Genomic DNA, 20,903 nt, shown 5'->3' with positions numbered 1-20,903 from the left:
GTCCTTGCTTATGGTCCAGATTTTGGCCTTCACACCCATGTCTGCAGCCCAGTAAACTTTTTCATTTAGCACTGGTGCAGGTCCCTTGCTGTTGTGCTGGCTGCATGACAGCCAAACTCTGCCACAGCATCTAATTTTCAGGACAGCAGTGGAAATGTTAGGGAAAGAAGGTGCTAGTTAGTATGTGTGTGTGGTCCTTAAAAAGTACAGAAAAAAGGTGCTGGGGATGGGGGAGTTACTGAGTTCCTAGAAGAGCTGGTGAATGGGTTTTCTAGGAATTATAATTCAAAGCCACGTAATGGGAACAGTAGAACCAGCCTGAAAAATTGGCTCAGTGAGGTCATGGAAGCTCAGCAGGAGGTAGAAAAACGTCCAAGGTTTTCTGGTTCTTTGTTGGTGGGATTGATTCTAAGTTTGCTGTGCGTGTGTGTGTGTATATCTGTGACCATGACTGGCTTTGAAGACTGTGATGAAGAGCACAGTGTAGTGTCTCTGTGAATCTTGGTCCCCTGGCCAGCAGAAATGGTGAGTGGGTTTCAGGCAGGCTGTGCTCCAAACCCAGCTCTGCTGTTGATTTCCTGGGTGTCCTCAAGCAGTGTTACAACACATTTAGCATGCTGCAGAACCATGCAGCAAGTCTGCTCTCCTTAAATGTGCATTAGTAGTGTTGCTGTTGGGAAAACTGGTTTCATAAACAAAAGCAAGCTTTCAGAGAAGAGTCAGCATCATTTGAGAGAAGCCTATGGTTTACTGCCTGCAGAGCACTGAGGAGTAACTAGTAAAATCTGCATGAAGTCCTAGCCAGATGATACAGCCAAATAGTGATTATCATTGCACATCACAAAAGCTGTTTGGGAGGAGATATAGCTGTTCATTCATGGCTTAGACCAACAACAACACACTGTAATAGCAGCCACATTTGTGCAAACATTTCCTCATTCTGAGACGAGAACACTCATATTGGCAGGTTAGGAAATTTTTGTATTAAAAGGCTTTGCCTGTAGCTGTGGGCCTGGTTAAGTAATATTAAGCTATTAAGCTCAATTAGAGTGGTACAGTGAAAATAGATGTAACACTTCTGCAAGGAAAGAGCATGTAAAGACCTGAATGAATGAGGTGTTATGAATAATGCTCCCTTATATGAGTAGAGACATTGAAGTCAAGGGCTCTGAAAACACTTTTTCATCTGTTACTGTTTTGTTGACTTTGTTTTGATGCCTCATGTTAACAGAAACGTTTTAATGTTTTTGTTTTAAAACTCAGTAACTGAAACTTGGCAAATTAACAAAGTGGGGAAAGCATCTTCTGAAATCCTTTATGCTTTGCTGGGGTTGGCTGGAAAGAGACAGACTCTCTGTTCCCTTTCTTCCCAACCATATAAGATTGGATGTTCAGTTGTCCTGTGATAACATGCCTTTTGGAGTGAGTGTAAAACCATCCTGTCCCTGCATGATCCATGTAATACGTGGGAAAAAATTTTCAGTCTAGTAACTGATGAGGACAATTTCCTGTAAGCCAGTTCTTGTGGCCTCTGGTCTTCAGCCAGATCTATTTTTACTGCCTTTTTTCCTTCTTTTTTCCTTTTTTTTTTCTCCCCTCCCCCCTAATTTATTTTTCCTTAAGAAGAAAAAAGGGTCTGCTTGGCAGTGTTGCTATCATATTTCTTACATGCAGACAGGCTACAGTTCCAAAAGGAAAGCCCTGAAGGTAACGTGTATTCTGATCACCTTGGATTAAAGCTTTTAAGCCACATCATAAAGTCAGCATCAGTGCATGAGAGCAGAACAGAGTGAACATTCCAGCCTGTGCTGGTTATCACTGTTGAGCTAAAGCCAGGTCCAAGTAATTTGATATTACTGTAGCCAAAAGCAGTTTTGTTCCTGACACTGCTAACATTTAGGCTTATGTCACATAAGGATCTTGGAGCACATAAGGAGTTGCAGTAGCAGGCCTGCTAGCTCACCTGAGTAGTAAATAAAGTGAGGAGACTTACACTGAGAGTGCAAGAGGAGGCCAGCACTGTCCAGCCTGATGTTAGTGAAAGAGGTCTGAATGTATGGAGAGAGTGAGCAAATTAAATGTGATCCAAATAAAAGCACAGGAGAGTAGAGATGTGAGAGTGGAATCATTTAGAACAGTCATTTTCCACTAATGGAAATGGAAATCCTGTCTATAGAAATGTCGTGCTGCAAATCATGTGTATTTAAAACCAATCTCAGTCTGTTTGAACTTTTTTTCCCCAAGATTTTGAAAGATCTGTGGATCTTTCTAAAAACAGCTAACATCAAGCAGGAAGGTGAGTTGGAGATAACGAGTCTATGATGATAGAACTGGGGCTTGAAAGGCATTCTGATAGCCAGGTTCTTAGGAGTGCCAAAGGAGAAAGCCAGGGCAGTGCTGTCACAGTTACTGTTCCACAGATGGTAGTGTCAGCTGTGGAGTGCTTCTTCCTCCTCAACTTTGTAAATCTCATTTCTGGACTGGATCAAGAAAGCTGCACATTCTGCAAGCAAAAAGCCAGAAGCATGCATGGTATGCACAGGGAAAGGGTGGATTTCCTAATAAAGGAACAGTGAATGTGTGTGTTGGTGCTTGCAGACAGATACCCTGGTAGTACCTGCAGTAAGGTGATCAGATATTTAATTAGGAAGATGTGCCTAGTTACTTTACTATAGGTAGTAACAGCTGAAAAAAGACATGGAGACTTAGTCTCAGGAGTCATTTGAATTCTGAAATTACATAGTTTGTACATGTCAGATCTAGCAATAGTTGGATTTTCCTCCCATTGCATTCATGTGTTGAATGGTTGTTGGTTGTGTTTTAAATGTCAACCTGGCTACTCTAGGATGAGCACATCTGGTCCTCTGATCTTGGAAAAGTATTGGAAAGTATTTGGGAAGTATTGGAAAGTATTTGGGAAGTATTTGAAAAATTGCCTTTAGGTTTTTCCTGTAGTTTCTGGATCCTTAGAGCCACTGTGACACTTGTTAGTTTTCAGTGAACAAATGCTTTCATGTATTTTTAAGAAATAGATTGTACTCAGAAAAGCATGTGCTGAAATGGCCTTTTTGTAAAATAAGATGTTGGCAAATTTTTTTGTGCTACAATGACAAGAAATAATCATTGGCAGATTTGAGAGGAGGTGTGACTTCTGCCCTCTTGACAAGGTGCCACTATTGCTTTGAAATATTGCTGGGGGGTGGGAAGAGTGTTTCTGGTCTTCACTGGACACAGCTGCAGCCTTCACAGCAATAGCACTGGACTGACATTTTGTTGCAGGAAATCATGTGGTTATTACATGTTATTCCTGACAGTTGCAGCATTACTTCAACTAAATACTGTTGGGTAGACTGGCAGTGATGTTTGCTGTGAATCATCCTCACTAATGAACCTATTTCATAGAGAAACAATAGTTATTATCAAGGTGACATTTCTGTTCTGAATCACTATGCCTTTTTATCTTTATTATCTTCCATGAACTATTTTGCAAATTACCATTGGGCTGATGGGCCTCATTCTCTTCATTCTAGAAACAAATATGTTGGTGTGATTGGAAAATACCTTTAATAACAGGAGGGGCTCTTTGTCATTTTTACACTCTAAAGGTGTTTGCTTCTGTTGTGTTTTTATTCTGTTTTCATTTCACATTTAAATAATAAAGAATTACTGGAAAACCTTGAATCAGTGGTATTGGAAGTCCTGCAGGTAGACTGTTAAAGGTAATTTTGAAGTGCCAAACCAAGGAACGTTGACATTAAACCATAATGTTGATACAGTTGTCTTGGAATGCTTCCATTTCCCATCATTTTAGGAAATGATAGGCTTCTTCCCTCCAGAAAAATAATGAAATAGAGTCTTAATTTTCAAGCATGTAAGCAGATTCTAGAGGACTACGTGTATTATTAAAGTTATTCTCTTTACATAAGAGCTTTTTCCTGGGCTGTGGCCTGAAGCCTGAGATATGAATGTTGCTGTTTGTCATCTGTCTGCTTAAACATGCTTCTCTTGGCTCCTGCTTATGCAGAAGAGATGTTAGTGAACTCAGCTCCTATCCTAAGAAGACAGCCTCATGGTCAGTGAAACTGCTGAGTGAATGGAACAAAGCATGCAAAAAAATATTTAAAATGGAGATGATCTATTACATTCTCTGGAGTCCACTATATCTGAGGATGGTGTACAAGACTGGAGGAAGTATTGGTCATTCCAACATGGAAGTGCTTACATCCCAGATATCATCCATGTGGTGCACTGAGAGCATAAGGAAGAATGTTACTTTTAGAAAAACATCTCTCTTGTGTAAGCCAGATTGCATCTCTCCAGAGAAAAAACGTGCTTATACCACAAGAAAAGTGAGTTTACAACTGTTTAGCAACACATCAGATAAAAGAGACAGTTCCTTTTCAGTTGCAGCTGAAACATTTCAAGTTTTGGGTGGAAAATGCTTGAGGTGTGTACATGTTCATCTGTACAGCCTTGTTTTTCCTTTCAAAACTGAACTGCATACTATTATCCCCATCTTTGGAAGCATGCTGATTCCTTGTTTCACTTTAGAATGATTTGAGCTGTAGGATTCTGCCCTGCTCCCTATTCTGATTTTAAATACTCTCACAGAGGCAGAGGAATGAGTGCTCTAGGTGAAACATACAGGATCAGTCCAGGAGATGTCTATGGATGCAGGTGTGGACCAGGCAGTAAAAGCAGATTCTTTAGAAACTTGAGAATTAGCAGAGGATGTAAAGAGATCTTGTGCTTCTGTAGGTGAAAACAAATTTGTGCCAGTACTTCCATGGCTGTCCTAGTGGTGGTTTGGCTCATGAAGCATCAAAGGCCTTGAGTAATTGAGTTCTCCAAAGCTCCTTTCAAAGGCAGAAAATCATTATGGAAGTGATGCCACAAAGGCCCACCCAAATGGGTGGTTTTATCTCCATGGTTTCTGGCCTTTAGGCAGCTGCCTTTCCAGTATAATAATACTGAGTCATACCTTTTGTTTCTACCCACCAAGTCACCAAGGGATTTCTCTTGTCCTCTTCTCATGCAAAACAAGAAAGTATTTGAGACACTTTCCAGACAGGAGAGCAGGGAGTTTCAACAGCAAGGGGAGCACTCCAGCTGGTGCTCAGTCTCAGAGCAAAGAACTCTCAGGTGATGAGACCTGTGTGAGGAGCTGAGTTTCTCAGCAGCAATGTGAGTCACATACTTGCTTTCCCAGCATATGTGGGGCACTTGGCAGAGGGGTGGCTTTGCTGGCCATTTATTTGCTGGATACTTTTCTTCTAAAGCAGGTGCTCTATTGAGAGCTTACCCCTGGATTTCTAAAAATCACAATCCTATGTCCTTTTTATGTCATTACCTGCTATGTATCTTAGACTTTGTCCTGTATTCTTCTCCATTTTTTTCTATTTCCTTTCAGTTTCTTTTTCTCCTGATCCCTTTAATGAAAGGGGTATGTTTATTCATGTTAGTTTTAGCAGTACTTCAGAAAACAGGTAGGTTTGCATTTGTATGGGAGACTTATATCCCTTTTTTGTGTAGTAGGACAGCAAGTATGGTTTAATAAATAGGACATGAAACACCCATGTTCTGCTCAGCCTTTAATGACATGCAGTGTTTTACACAAGCTATGAAACTTGATGCTGCCTCTTTCATTTAGAAGGCTGTGTGCACTTTCCTACTTTGATATAATTCAGTTGACAGTAGTGGAGTTGTTCCTGACTTACACTTAGAGAAATAAATAGGCAGCCAAGAGCAGCACAAGTTCATACCCAGTGTGTGTTGACTCATTTGTTCATTGTCTTCTGTGTAACAGAAAATGCTTTTAGGGTACCTCTGAGGAATGTGTCCAAGTAGAGCCAAGTTTGAGATGAGGTATGAGTTTAGCTGATGGCTGTGCAAAGCCAGGGATTATCATATGATTTGTAATGAAGGTGAAAATCGGTGTTTTCATGTGGGAAAGGACTAACATCCACTGACCTGACCAATTAACATGCAGGACTGTGGGTTTTTTAATTGCATTTCTAATTAAACTGACCCAAAGGGTTGTTTCAGCTGTCTTCTGGACAAAGAGCTGCTGCTATGAACACATGCAACCCTGCTTGTGCACAGGGGTTGAACAAGGCAAATCTCCAGAGGCCCCTGCCAACCTCAACTAGCTGGTAGTTCTTTTCTGGGAATGCACAAGGACTTATGCTTTTATTGGAGTAGCTTGCTTTTTGCTCTCCGTAGTTTTCTGACTGTGTGTTTCATTTGGGACATTTCCAGTCTGTGAAGTTACCTCATTTCAAATTCCTCCTTGCCTTCTTCCCTTTGCTGGGCCCTGATCTCAGATGTTGATTTTTCATCATTATGGTATAGGAAACTGTTGCCTTTTTATGGTAGTTCTTGCACCTCTCTTAGCTCTGATTGATTTTGCAATGTGAAATAAGATGCAGAGTCTGGCACATCAGTCCTCACTGTGGCATGCCAGAGCTGGGCTTTATACCTGGATCAGAGCATCTGAAGTGTGCTTAAGTGGAGCCATCATCTCCAGTCTACTGGTGGGCTGTCAGTAGCTTGCTTTACCTTTCCCATGTCAAAGCTGTCTAGATCCCATTAATAGTCCGGGCCTGTGGCTAAGATGCTGAACATTACTAATCCCTTCATCCAGAGAGTTTGGGATGAAGCATCCTCTCATCATCAGCCAGGGATTTACAATATGGATGATGGGTAAATCCAATCTTGACAGCAGGCTCTTAAATGATGGTGTAGCTGTGTGCTCTGTGTCTTCTGTTCCTCTGGGACTTTCTGAAGACAACTTGGTCCTGCCTCCACGTCTTTCTGGCTCAGTTTTCTCTTTAGCCAGTGCTCTGTTAGCTTTTTCTTCTGTGTACACAAAAACTGTGTGGCTCTGAAAGAGAAACATTTTGCTTTCCTGTGTACAACATTTCTAAGTTAATAAACAGAGATGTTGCCATTGCTCATCTAGGGGAAGAAGTAGCACTAAAAGTTGTGAAGTTATTGTTTAGGGCTGTAATTAAACTTCCAGATTTAGGCAGTAAAAGGTCAATATACCAAAGGTTTATGCCTGGAAATTCAGAGCCTTTTTTTTTTTTTTTTTTTTTTTAATTAAAGACTATTTTTTTTTTTTAATGATTAGATGAATGGGACCAGAAGTAACTAAATCAGGCAGCAATCCTGCCAAGGACTGGTGGGTTTGTTGTGAAAAGTGTCAAATACTTGACACACAGATCAGGTTGTGTAGAGTGCTCAATGGCAAAGTAAATCCTGTAGTCTATTTACCTTGGAACCTGCAGAGGGTGAAATACAGAGCCTTTCTGGTTGGAGCACATGTAGTAGCTCAGCATATGGAGGTTTATGTGTGGAGGAGGCTTTCAAATAAATGCCAAATGTCTTCCAAGTTGGCTGCAGGGAATGTAAGGGAGAAGGGTAAGTATCTTATAACTTTGGATGTGTTGTCATGGTGACATGAGCCAATAAACTAGACCAGGAGTAATCTGTAATTGAGAAGTACAGGAGATACAAATTGGCCTTGCCATTTGCAGAGATTCAGGTACATAATGGTGAACCCAACGCTACATTCGTTGTGCTCAGTGCTGCCCTCATTCTGAAGAGTACTTACAGTTTACTAAATGCTGGTTTTTAAAGGTTCCCTGTCATTTGAAACACATCATCAATCAATTTGTTTCATTTAGCAGCAAGTTGTTGACTCCGCCAACATCTGATCCCAATCAGGGGTTTTTATGTACTGCACAAATGCATGCTGCATCTGGTAACCACAGTGTAAGAGCAAAGGAAATTTTGTTCTGTAACTTCTGGAACTGCAGGTTCTGTATTTCAGTGGTAGCTGGATAGTCCTGTAAAGACATAACACTAAAGCCTCGAGTCAGCGATGCCACCAAGCGCATGATTTAGTCTAAGTGCTTAAGTGCTCTAAGTGAGGATGGATAGCCCAAGTGCTTAAAGTTATACAGATGCTTAAATGCTTTGTAAACTCAGTGTTTAAGGACTTTGTCCCAAGGGATTCTGTAGAAAATTTCACTGAACTAAGTGAGGATGAAGGAGTCCTCACGCAGTGTCAGCAGCTATAAGAATTGTATGAAAGAAAGAAAGCATGTTATTGCTGTTGTGTTCTTGCTTATTTACCATGGAAAAAATAATCACCAAAATAACCTCTGGGTTAGGTTTTGGGTTTTTCTGAGGGGCCTGAGGGGGTGCATGGCAGAATAGGGTTGTATAGCATAATAAGTATTTGGATAATTTAATCAGTATTAAAACTTACTTTAATTATAAAATCAGTAGGTGGGAAGTGGAACAGAATTCCATAGACAATCCACCCTTTTGAGGTCATGAATAGCCCTTTTCATTTACATAGGGTTTTATAAAAAAATGTTAAAATAGCAAGAAGGTCTTTTCATTCAATATCGTGTTTACTTTCCATCCTTTACAACAGTTTTCAAATTCAAAAAGATGTTAAACACACCGGGATTTTTGGGATACTTGTCTTTTAACATTACTTACAAATGTTAATGGAATTGTGCACTTAGTTTGAATTGTCTTTTAAACATGAGAGATGCTTTACAACAAGCAAAACATTTCTGGTATAAAATGTTGACTGTCCACCACATCTAGGGTTTTGCTCTCTAGCTGAAGTTGTTTAAAATAATAAAAAAAATCTGCTGCTTTCGTCAGAAGTTGCAGTATTTAAAGTAGTAGTCTTTGTCTAGAGAAACTGTGTATTTATGTCATGTAAATGAAGAACTTTGTTGTTTTCCTCCCACTTTGATATTTAATGATGACTGAGATAGCTGACTAGTTGGGACAGGGATCTTCCACTGTCTTGCAGTAATACTTGCATTTTCAAAATTTGATTTATTTTTGCTACATAAGTTGCCACCAAATGAAAATAAATGCATACAGCTTCTATACTGCAAAAATACATTATGTATTCTATTATATGTTATGTATTATACACTGCAAAAGCAGTGTTTTTACCCCACTGCAAAAGAGTCCTGGAGTTGCTAGAAAATCTGTTTGTGATATGCTTTTACTGCTCATTTTCCATAAAAACATCAATCTATGTATCTGTATAAATATTCTTGCTGTGTGTTTGTACAGTACCTGGTACAAGGCAGACCCATTCTCAGCTGTTTCCTAAACACTGTTGTGATCAAAATAAGCAGTAATGAGGTTTAGCTTTAATAGGTGTAACCTTTCACAAAGGGATGTTGGGGAGAAGCCTGGCAAGAATGGGAGAAGCTGTAATTGTACATGGATTATAAAGAACATTCTTAAATGCAATCACTTCTGCAGAGCAATTGAGCACCAGTATGAGTTTATGGTTGTATAGTTGGGTTTTTCGTATTGCTGGTGAAACATGTAAGCTGTGCCAAGCCTTGATGAGTAGAAGGCAAATCAAGTCATTCCTCACTGAGCAAATCATAACTCCACACTCCCTACAAGAATGTTTCTCACATTGGTCTGACTGGTTCAATGTGAGACATTTCAAGACAGAAAAATTTTTGTGAATGAACAAAATGTTTCAGCTTCACTGCAGTTTCTCTTTGATTTTGGGCAGGAGTAGCAAAACCCAAATAAATCTCCTCAACAGTCAAGAAAAAGAGCTGAAGGTTTGTGGATGTTTTTATTCTTTCTTTTCATGTTTTTCCCGTTTGGATACTGTGTATCCCTTGAACTTAAGTATTTACCTCAGTATTTCTAAGGCTCAAAGTTACATGCAAGTGGAGGCCTTGCATTTTCTTTCCCTCCTGCCCACCCCTCTGTACTCCGCTCAATTATTTTCTGTGCTCGTACAAATAAGAAAGATAATTGTTTTCCTCCTAACCTTACTTGAAAACAGCCCTCATTAAACTCTTTGGTGGGAAAAGGGTTGGATAGGATGCCAGTGTGTTGAAGGGCTTCTCTGTCTGGCTTGGGAAGTGCGTTATGTAAGGAGCTATGACACCGCGGCAGAGCTGCGGGAACGGGGACAGACGGCGCCTTGGAACGTGACCGTAGGTGGGATCCCTTATGGAGATCTTGCAGCGACTCTGGTGGCCCTGGGAAAACAACGTGGTGACTCTTCCCCACCATCCAAAGTGCATCTGTGTTCTACCAGTTTGGAGCTACGTGTTGGTGTGGCCTTTCTGCTGCCTGCTGGGATAACATTGGCACAGAGCTGCCTCCAGCCCTTTTACTACAGACTGGCAGTGCAAGGGAGACAAGACTTTGTTATCAATAGCACCCTGCTGCTTGAAGAAATGGCATATATAGTGTTTTTCTAATGTTCTCCTAGCTGCTTTTTCTCACCAAACAACCCAGCTAGTGCCTATAAGGTATTCATGGGATTGGTTCTGAATTAAAACTTCCTGCAGTGTGCGTAAAGTGCTGCATTGCACATCTTGCAAAGTGGAACATTAGCATCCAGCAGACATGCTCTGTGCTGCCCATGGGAGCAGGATATTAGCTCAGAGGGAATGTAGCAGGAGAAAACAATGGTATATTAAATTGAAAATCACAGCAATGGAGGGGGAGAAGCTGTGTTAGGAGCTGCCAAAATTGCAAATAAAATTATTTGGCAGGGTTAAGGAAGTTGGTTAGTCAGAAGTTAGAGCTTGTTCCCCAGTCCCTTTACTGTAGTTCAGAGATGCAGTGCATAGAGTGGTGCTACTGCTGCTTAACTTTTGATTCATTGTCCTTACTGATAGAAAGTTCCTTCAATACTATTTAGATTTTTAATGCTTTAATGGCCTGTTCTTCATGCCCACTGCATGTATGCTCTTCTGTGCGCAGTAATCTTGTGAACATTTGAATATGATACTTCAATCTCTGCTATTGTCCGAACTTCTGTTAATTTAGTCTTTCTGCATAGGTATTGCTTTATTGAAGTAGAGTTATTTTTATGGCTGCAGCAAACTGGATTGCCAAGGGGAATGAACTCCAAATAATCCTCCCAGAGAAATGGCTGTTGGTCTGTGGTGGTGATGGAAGGGCTACACTGGCCTTGATAGCTGTGCTGAGCAGAGCTGCAGATGTTTGACACAGGTGAGGAGAGGGATGCTGCTGAAGCACAAATGAAATCAAGATGTGTCTAGTAGTGTTCTGAAGTCCCATCCTCAGTTGTGTTTGGTTCAGTGGCTCAGCAATTGATTGCTTAAATCCGAGGGGTTTTTCTGCCCCGTCAGCTTTATTCTTGGCCACATCAAGTACTCATAGAAAGTTGCCTTGGAGAATTCAGCCTTTGGGTGCTTCTAATTCAGAAAACTGATTTTCTGGATTGTGAATAACATGTTTGTGTCCTTGTCTTTCCCTGTGGTTCTGTCAAACAGAAGTTTTTCAGCTTAGGGAGACAGTGAAAGGTGGAAGAGTTGAAAATGGGAAGAACTGCATTCAGTTGAGGAAGAAATCCCAGAAATCTGAGGAAGAATGGCAGAAGTGATGAACCTGCTGCTTGTCCTGCAGGCTGACACAGGCTTTGGTGGGCATGGAAACAAATGAGCACTTGTTTACCATTGAGAAGCTTGTCTTTCTCTGAGTACAGCCCCTCTGCAATAAAGCAAATCAGCCTGGACTTGGGCATTAGGAGTTTTGCATCAGACTGCAATCCTTTTGATATTTATGGTTTGTTTATAGACATACCTTGCTCTACTGGAGAGGTACAGGATAGGGATTTACCAGGAAGCAGGCTGTGTGACAATGTAACAACTACTCAAGAAAACAAGCTACTTTTTCTGTAGGTGAAAGAAGGTGTGTGTGTCCTGGGTGAACAAGCTGTTGGGGGGCTGTTGCATGCTGGTGCAGCTGCACAGCTGTCACACCTAATGTAAAGTGAAAAAGGCTGCTGCAACAAAGTGATTCACATTTATTTAGCAAGTGCTCCTGAATAATTTGTTGGGCTGACACCAGGTTGTGACAATACACATTGAAGGGTTACTGGTACCATCAATCAGCTTGTGCTTGGCTGCTGCTCTGTTGTGGTTCTCTTGCCCTGTTTCTTCTTGAAGCACTGTGTAGCTGTACTAATTTTAAGTTTTGTCTTTATCCTAACCACAGGAGATAAATGCAATATGGTTGATGTTATGACACATCAGATTCCCTTGGTCTGTTCACTGGCTTCTCATTTGGTTTAATAATAGCTATAAGCCTAACTGTTCCTGCTTCCACACAGAGCATGCATCTGTGTTTTCTGTCATCCATGGCTATAAGAAAACAGGTAGGTGAGGCCAAGATGTGAAAGAGCAATTTGTAAATGGCTGGTTATCAGGGTTGTGTTTCTGTCAGGAATTTGTGGTGGTGTAAGAGTGAATGAAAATTTTGTTTGGTCCATAAAACGTTAGAATCGAGCCAGTTTGGACATGTAGCCTTGTAAAGCACATAATGCCATCTCTGAAATAACACTGGTTTCTTAAACACTTGTGCATAACAGGTGCTTCTGAAGTAACTATTTGTACAGGGTGTTTAGGAAACTGTTTTGGGTATCTTCCTCAACAAGTTTAGTTCATGTTCCTTACCCCCTACATTATAGTGCTCTCATCTGCTAAAGTCTTAGTTAAGTAAGGACAGTTTTCAGTAAGATTAGTTTTGCATTCAATGTTATGTATATGTTCATGCTCTTCTTGAAGAGGAAGTTGTTTTTCTAGTAATCCAGTGTGTTATGAAATACTCTATTAGGAAGTGATGGAAACAGTCATTAGCTTTCAGTAATGTTAGAAAGAGAGATAACACACATCTGTGCTAACTAGGGCAGGCATAGATGAGTGCCTTAAATTGAATATTGGCTTATATAAAATGAGGAGTGGATAGTGGTGGTGTCCCATGAAGACTGGGTTGAAGGTATACCACTACAAGGAGCTGTAGAGACTCTCCATCATTTGAGATGACAGAAGTCTTGTGCTTTGAAGCCAAGGACTTGGAGTCCTGGTATTCCACCAGCAGGAGAATGAAACATCCACAGTAATTTTATTTATCTGAATTTTTGTTATGCTGATTCACAACATTGGCATCAGGCTGTTGGATTGAAAGTTGTTTGGCTCTAGACACACTTTGTGCTACCGAGAGTACAGAGGTGCTGCTGAGTATGTGATTGTGCAAATGGGACCCCGATGTGTATGGGTGAAACATAAGTGTAGAGCTCATTTCTAGGCTTCTGAAAAAGCCTGCAGGAATGAAAGAATCTGGTCCTGGGGTTCACCCACGAGAAGCATCCAACTGCTTTTCAGTAACATGATGAAGATAGAGCATTTGGCATAACAGCCTGGTGTGAGGAGGCGCTGCCTCGGGGAGTGCGGTAAGTCTCTCAGCAGTGGCACAGGACTCTCTGTGGCTGCAGACTCTGGAGAGAAGGAATAAAGCCAGCCAGAGTCACATGTCAGTGTTTTGAGGGTCTCTTTAGGTAAAGTTTGTTTAGCTTTCTAGGAAGCTGCAGTATTTAATCTGACCTGAAGCAGCAAACAGATGGAGGGATGTATTCTGTCAGAGAAGAGATCTGTAATTTTGGCTTTCGCTTCAAGCAAGAGATTTGTAGGTGGCTTGCCTAGTATTCTATGAATTTGGTGCTCTGTATATTGCTAAACTGAAGCTGTCTTTTGTAAGCAACATAATTTTACAGCCTCCTTTTGCTTAAACTGCTTCTTCACCCTGGAGTTAAAAACAGGTTCCTTCCAAATTTGATTCCCTGTTAGACCACACTGTTCTGCTGCTGCAGGGAGCAAGTCATTCATGTCAGCCAGCCAACCCTTGGTTTGACTGGGAGTTACTTATGTCCTCCAGTGGGACCATGTATTTCACTTTACAGATGAGCCAGTGTATTCTGGTTTTGTGTTTACATATCTGAAAGACAGGATTATTTCAGGATTCATTTCTTTATAAGGCTTTTAACTGAACAGAGGCTCTTCCCTGTTAAATTGAACTCAACTTTCACAAGTGCATAAGTGTGCAAATTTCCCCCTCCCTCGGAGACCATGCCCAGTTAAGAGGAGGAGAAAAGCAAGCATTCTTGAGGATGTTTGTTCTCATCATATAATAGCCTCTTATAAAATAGAAACAAAACTAAAATTGTTGCAATGCTGCTTACGTAAATAACAGTCTAAGCTGAGGTTTGAAAATAGTTGGTTCTCCCTTTTTTTCAGGGTAAGCTATTCAGCATTCCAAACTGGCTTGTGCTGGGAGCAGACATCACCAGCAAGGTATTTCCTGTCTCTTTTTGCCAAATGCTAATAATAATAATAATAATAACAACAACAACACCAATAAAGATTTAAAAAATACACTCACATCAGAACTATGACACACATGACTTCATTTGGCAGCACAGAGCTTGCTCTATGTAACTTCTGTCTTTATTTCTTTACTTCTATGCCTGCAAAGAGCTTCTGAGTTAATTTGTCCCCTTGTCACTCCCTGTCTTCCCCCCTCTGAAGGAAAGGTGTCACACTCTGAGCCAGAGGAACATATGGGATGGGGGAGCTCCACCTGACCAGTTCAAGGGCTTGGCTGTCATTTGAGGGCAGTGTCTTGGTCACTGAAGCTGAGCTGTCTCTCCCCTTGAGCTCTGTCTCAGGCATGCTGCCTCTCCCCAGCACTACTGCTTCTTGAAGGTTTAATTTCTTACTGGCTTTTTCTGGTGGTTGTATCTCAACTTGGGCTTCCTTCCCGATTGAGTTTGGTCGCACTGACTGTAAGAAATAGGTGCCCACTTCTTCTTCCTGATCTCCTCTGACAAAGGAAGAGTAGGAACCTGTTTTTTTATGGAGCACAGGGTCTTTATGCCTTTACATGGGTGCCTAATCCATGACAGATACTAGTTGTGCTCTAAAATGTTTCAGATCCCTTGATCTATGGTTACATCAGGAAAAATGAAATTAAATCTGTGGTGCTGAGTGATGAAGAGAAAAGAGAGTTTGCCTGTAAAGAGTAAAAAACTGATATGCAAGAAAGCACAGCCTTGCCAACAAATTTTCACAGGGAAAACCATGAGAACATTTCTGAAGTTTCAGTCCTGCAGAGAGTAGCCAGGAAGGAATGAGTGGGAATTTCTTTTTCATTGAGGGCAAAATAAATATGTGAAAGTATTTTAAGTGTGAGACTCTGAACTGCCTCTGCTTGTGAAATGGTGGTACCCTGAAGAGGCTGGCTTAGATTTGTGGCACATTAAAATGAAGTAACAGTTTCATGGTAGCTGATAGTAGTTTATGACACATCAGTTCCAGTTTCTGCTTTGTTAAATATTTTTAAAGCTGCTTCAATGCACCCAGTTTCCCTTCCTCAACTACTGGGAACTCTGTGAACCCCTGGCTTGTTTGTCTCCAGCCACAGCTGGAAATGCTGGATAGATCCCAACATCCCATTTTGCCTAGGTAGCACCTGTGTTTTCTGAGGTAAAATCTAATATACAAATATGAACATAATTTCTGGAATCAGTTAGAAACTGTGCATCCACATGATTCTCTGTGTATGTGTGAATTGTTTTTCTTTGTCTTGTTAAATTCATTATAGAAGAAAAAGCTTCTAGTGGAGCCAAATTCTGGTAAGTCTGTACAGGTTAAAAGGAAAGAAGGGGTTACTGTCCAGAAATCACTTTCTTTTGGCACGTGTTCCCTCTAGTCCTCTGTGATCTCACCTGAAGGTTTTTATCTGATATTGGTTTTGGATTGAGTCTGCATTGCTGATAGAGCATTTGGCTGTAAAGATGAGGTTTAATTGATTTTCAAGCATAGGAGAAAATGGTGTTCTTGATAACCATTGCAATTTCAGGTAACACATGCTAACCCTGATGTGTGAGCTGCTCAGAGCAATAATAATTGTCTGACCTGACCTGCCTTGGCTTTAAAATGCTTAGTAGAACTTGCTGTGGCCTTGTAAAGAGATTTTGTATTTTTGTGTCTGTTTGCTGATAGATCTCTAGTGTACATCTCCTTAGCTTTTCATCAGGATTTAATAATCAACATATAAACAAATCAGGTTGCTCCAATTATTTCTCCTGCTAACACTTTGACCTTGTTTTTTCAGTTCCTTAGGGTGGAGGGGCTTTCAAGAGTGAGTGAAAAAACTGTATACCTTCCCAGTTTGTAACAGAGGACAAAAAAACCCCAACATACAGAGCTTTCTCTGTCCATTTCCTTGGGGCAGCACATCATTTGTGTGTCTCCATGACATTTTGTGAAAGCTCAGGGTAATGGCCTTACATGATTGATGAATAAATACCTCGGTAGCTTTGACAGGGAAAACTGGGTATCTCATGGCTACTTCAGAAGGGCAGCAGCAGGCTGGAAAAACTGCAGCATGCTAACTCTCTCCTGACCTGCTATTCCTGCAAAGTTCCCACCAAAGAACTCTCAAGGAAACAGTTTTATTTCAGAACACCAGGGAAAAATACAGGAGAGTTTGGAGATGTCAGCACTGGAAGTAGGGCTTGCCAGAAGTAGTAACAGACCAAACTTGTAAGGGAAACAATGCTGCACCACGGACTGACAATATCCCCCCATAATCTGTGTTAAAAATAGATTTTGCAGTCTCCAGTTTTAGCATGATCCATTTAGTAATTCATATGGCATTCCCATATGTTAGGGTGAGAGGAAGGTGGAAATAGTGGGAGTCAGGGAAAAAGACACTGAGTGATCCTTATGCCATTTCAGTTCAGTTAATTGCATGTGTTTAAAATGTTGTAACGTGAGCAGATGGGGTGTTTCACAGTTATGTGCTCTGTGTCTGGATATACACACACACACACACACACACATATATATATATGAAGTTCTCTAGCACTTGTTCCACAGAGCTGTGCTGAGGTTTTACTGACCACAATGGGTGAGAGGATGGCATCAGTGGTGGGATGGGATGAGTGATCTAATACTGGTATCCCCAAAACCACATGAGATGGGCACATGTTCAGTGAGCTGTCCCATGGCTCGTGGCTGTGTTGCATTTGGTGACAACCTCAAGACACCCTTTCAAAGGTTGTTGTGTCTTCTTGTTTGAAGCTTCACAGCTCTGAAATCAGTAAACAATTTTTTTCAGGAATCTGGGCCTTAAATGTACTTAGTACTTTAATATCAGGGTGGGAATAACTTCTAGAAGGAGAAGCAGTGGTTGTGTATCCTGCAAAGTTGCAGGAATGTGGGTTCCCTCCTCTTGCTAAGATTGCTGGAGCAGCCCAGCTGCCGAGGGCTGCATCCCATCCAGCTTGTGCAGCACTCTGGATGTTATAACTGGGATGATGGGTGCTCTTCTGACCATGGTGAGATTCCACTACAGTCTCCTTCCTCCCTTTTGCCAGCAGCATCAGTGCTGAGCCTCTGATGGGTTACCAAGTCACCTGGCTGCTTTCCTCACCTATTTTCTGGTCTCGTTCCCTCCGTTCTCTTGCCTGCCCTGCACCCTGGCCCCTTCCACACATATATTTTTGGGGAAGGGGCAGCTCCTCTCTGCACAGAGCAGCCTGCCATTCCTGTGCTCCTCAGCAGGAGTGTGGCAAACAGGCTGCTTTCCTCCTTGCTGCAACAGCCCTCCAAGGATAGAGTAAAGCAGATGGCACCGTGCTTCATCAACAGCCAGCGATTGAGTGAATCTGTTTGCCAGCTTGGGCTTTGCTCTGCATGTGTATCCCATGTTGGCCAAAGATGGGCTTTCCAACTGGAGCCTCTGCTCCTGCTGGGATCTCATTGGGAAGATGAGAGGCCTCTCCCCTTCTCTCCCCAAACTCTGGTCCCTAAGGTCAGCCTTTGCTCAGATCAGCTCTTCCCTGAGAGCAGCCAGGCTTTCAGCAGGACCTGTGTGTATGGCTGGGCTTCACTTCATGTAATGTAATTTCAGTTAAGACAAATCTTTTATTTAAAATCTATTTTTCTTCTCTTAATGAATTCTTTGGGTTAGTCTTTCTGTAGCTTTTATGAGCTTGAAGACACCTGTCTGAATCCAGGGGTTTTGCTTTCTTTCACTTAGAGAGACTGTTAGAGACATTCATGGTCTATTTTAGCATGAGCTTGTTTGGACCCAACTGCTCTTTGCTTATAGGGATTTTATTTCATTGAAATTTTTGTGTGTATTAGTTCTAGGAGCAGTCCGTACAGCACTTGCTCTGAATTTTCAAGCTGCATCCTCTTTGCATTCTTTCCTGCTCACCCTCCACATGGATTGGGAGGTGTGAGGAAGGATTTTGTGGCAGCCAAATCACAGTGCTGTTCTCAGAGAATTTCTGTGTCATGCAATACCAGCTGGAAGTGCCTCAGTAGGTCCCCACTGAGACATCACCTCACCTGCAGCCGGCAGGCGTTGTCCGTCTCTATTTACACACACCAACAGGGAGCTGGTACAAGGATGAATGCAGAACCTCTGGGTCCTGGGGCTGATTTGGAACTCAGGTCTCAAGCTGCTGCTGTGTACACAAAATGGAAACAATACAATAATCTTTTGCCCTGCTATTGGGGTAGGAAAGCTAAATGTGTAGTAAAGCTGGGTTGAAGAAATTCTCGCCCAGTTTCTGGAAGTCAGAGCAGAGATGCAGGAGCTGGGCTGAGCTGTTGCCTCTGGTTCCAGTGAGCTTCTTGGTGCCTTTCAGCCCCTTTCCTCCTCCCACCCATTATTTGGTCTCATGCATTAATTTCTTAGCAGGTGCCCTCACACTGGGAGAGCTTTCAGTACTGAGGAGTCTTTGTGGGCTTCAGAAGGAAAATAAGAATAATTGACTGGGCAGTATAGGCAAGGAGCAGCTGTTACTACCCTTGGTATACCCAGGGGAAATAAGGAGATTCAGCCCAGTGCTTTTCAAGAATGAAAGATTAGTTCAGGATGAGAGAATCTTTTGGTCTTTTAAAGGGGCAAAACCTTTGAGCCACAGAAATTAAATAGCAACATGTAGAGTGGTAGTCGAATAAAAATAAAATGAAAGCACAAAAAAGTGCCTTAAGCTCTTTAGTTTAGCTTACTCTCCAAGTTCTCTGTCATATGGCAAGCTCCTGGATATTAGAGGCATGCAGTAAGGAGACTTTTTATCTTCAGCTGATACCTGCCTTTACACTCTGCCTTCCATTTGTCTGCTGATCACATGTCGCAGGGTAGAAAGCATTTTCAGGTCACAGTGAGTTTTTTTCAAATTACTGAAGTATAAAATAATTTCTAGCAAGGCATTACAAAATAAAATAGTTGCCAGTTATTTCTGTCTTGGCTGTATGTTGGAGTCAATCTGAACCAATGCATGTGTTTATACTTATTAATAAAATATAGCTTTATATAGAGAACGTTCTCACACTTGGTTTCTCCCTTGTTCAAGGGAATGAAAAGAGACAAGGAAAAAGGTTTAAGGTACGCTAAGAGATGGATGAAAGCCAAAGTCAGAGAATTTTATAAATTTCAGCAAACAGGTTGAAGAACAAGGGAAAAAAGATGGAAAAAATGGAAGTGTTAGCATTGTGTATATTACACTTTTATCTAATTTCAAATTTACTGACATTTGCTCCTATATTTATAGCACAGAAACAGTTCTGAGTTATCCTAAATCTCTCAGGAGAAAACAATGTTTTCTTACCTGAAAGCATCTAGTGTGACCCCTAGGAAGGGCCTCTAGAAGCAGACATCAGAGGATAAGCTAAGCTCATGCCTTTTCCTTGTTTTTTTCCCCAAAAGCTTTTAATGCTTCTAAATATTCACAATGTTTTACTGTGTTTAATTGTTGATAGATCCTGTTAAACTCTAGAGTAAGAGAGTATTTTGGATTTTGGGAAGGGTGAGTGTTGTGGTTTGACACTGACCAAATGCTGGGCACTCACAGAAGTTGCTTACTCACCCTCTTCTGCCACAGCTGGGCAGAGGAGAGAGAAAAAATAATAACAAAGGGTTCCTGAGTTGAGATATGGATTGGGAGCACCTCCTGCCCCTCCTTCTGCACTGACCTTAGTGTTGCCATGTTGTTCCCCTCACATATTCTCACCTCCTCCTCTTCTCTGACTGAAAGAAAAATCTGTCCCCCACTTTGTTTTGATTTTCTTCTTAAATATGTTATCACAGAGACTTCACCAAACTCTCTAATTAGTCCAGTTTTGGCCAGCAGCAGGTCCATCTTCAGAGCCATTGGGGACTGGCTCTGCTGGACATGGTGGAAGCTTCCAGCAGCTTCTCACAGAAACACATCCCTGCCAACCACCCCTCCCTCTCCCCCCTGCCCTGCTACCAAAAACCAGGCCATGCAAAACCAGCACAGTGGGACACAGCTGGTGTGTTTGCCAGTCAGTATATGGGATATGTGCAGGCATGTCTTTTTACTGATCAGATGCTCTTAAGGCTCTCCAAAGATGGAAGGAAAGAATAGCCCTTTGGTCCAGCCAGCGTCTTTCACTGGACCTTGGCACGTGCTCTTTGAGTGACTTGCCTCTTTAGTGTTGAACCCTGCCCTCAGGAGAGGCTGAAGAAGAAATTGGAGCAGAGACCTGTGCATGTGAGATGGGGGAACAGTGGCAGAAGAAAATCTGAGGAAGTTGGTTTCATCAGGGCCCCCTCCTGCTGGACTAAGCGGAGGCAGCTGCTGGAAGCCAGTGAGGATCACCAAATACAATCTGTTAGGGGAATAAAAAGGGCTGGGAGAAAACTGTTGCCCAGAACTGCAGTGGTCAGAGCTCAGTACTCAGATGTAATCAGTGGATGGTCTTTGAGAAACATTTAGCATGAATTTTAATCGAGTTCTTACAGATTAACAGATGACATAGAATTCTTGTAGCATAGAACTGAAATATCCTGGAGTAATATCACAAGTTAATAAAGGATCAGGCAGTTTTACCAGATGTGAATTTTCTGACTCTTGACCTGCAGCTCTCTGCAGCAGGTACAGGTTTTATCACCAGCTGGTGAAGGCTGGTTATTTTGGCATGGTCCTGTGTATTTTTATTACTAAAACTGTTGAGTTTTAATAAATTTTCATGGTT

The 20,903-nt window shown here is 41.6% G+C and overlaps 1 protein-coding gene across 40 annotated transcripts in view; it reads left to right on the top strand.

Moving 5' to 3' along the window:
* The window catches only part of MAP2 (microtubule associated protein 2), a 221,696-nt gene that overhangs the window by 57,107 nt on the left and 143,686 nt on the right, over positions 1-20,903 (top strand). For 5 of the 40 annotated variants that reach the window (XM_086896049.1, XM_086896066.1, XM_086896054.1 and 2 more), the window contains exon 3: positions 14,121-14,177. The exons of the other annotated variants lie outside the window; for them this stretch is intronic. The gene's annotated coding sequence lies outside the window, so the exon portion shown is untranslated. The remainder of the gene's footprint in view (positions 1-14,120; positions 14,178-20,903) is intronic. 40 annotated transcript variants of the gene reach the window in all.

Source organism: Cyanistes caeruleus, chromosome 7, assembly GCF_971803275.1.
Source record: "Cyanistes caeruleus chromosome 7, bCyaCae1.hap1.1, whole genome shotgun sequence".
NCBI lineage: Eukaryota > Metazoa > Chordata > Aves > Passeriformes > Paridae > Cyanistes > Cyanistes caeruleus.
This window is presented reverse-complemented; position numbering and strand designations above follow the sequence as displayed.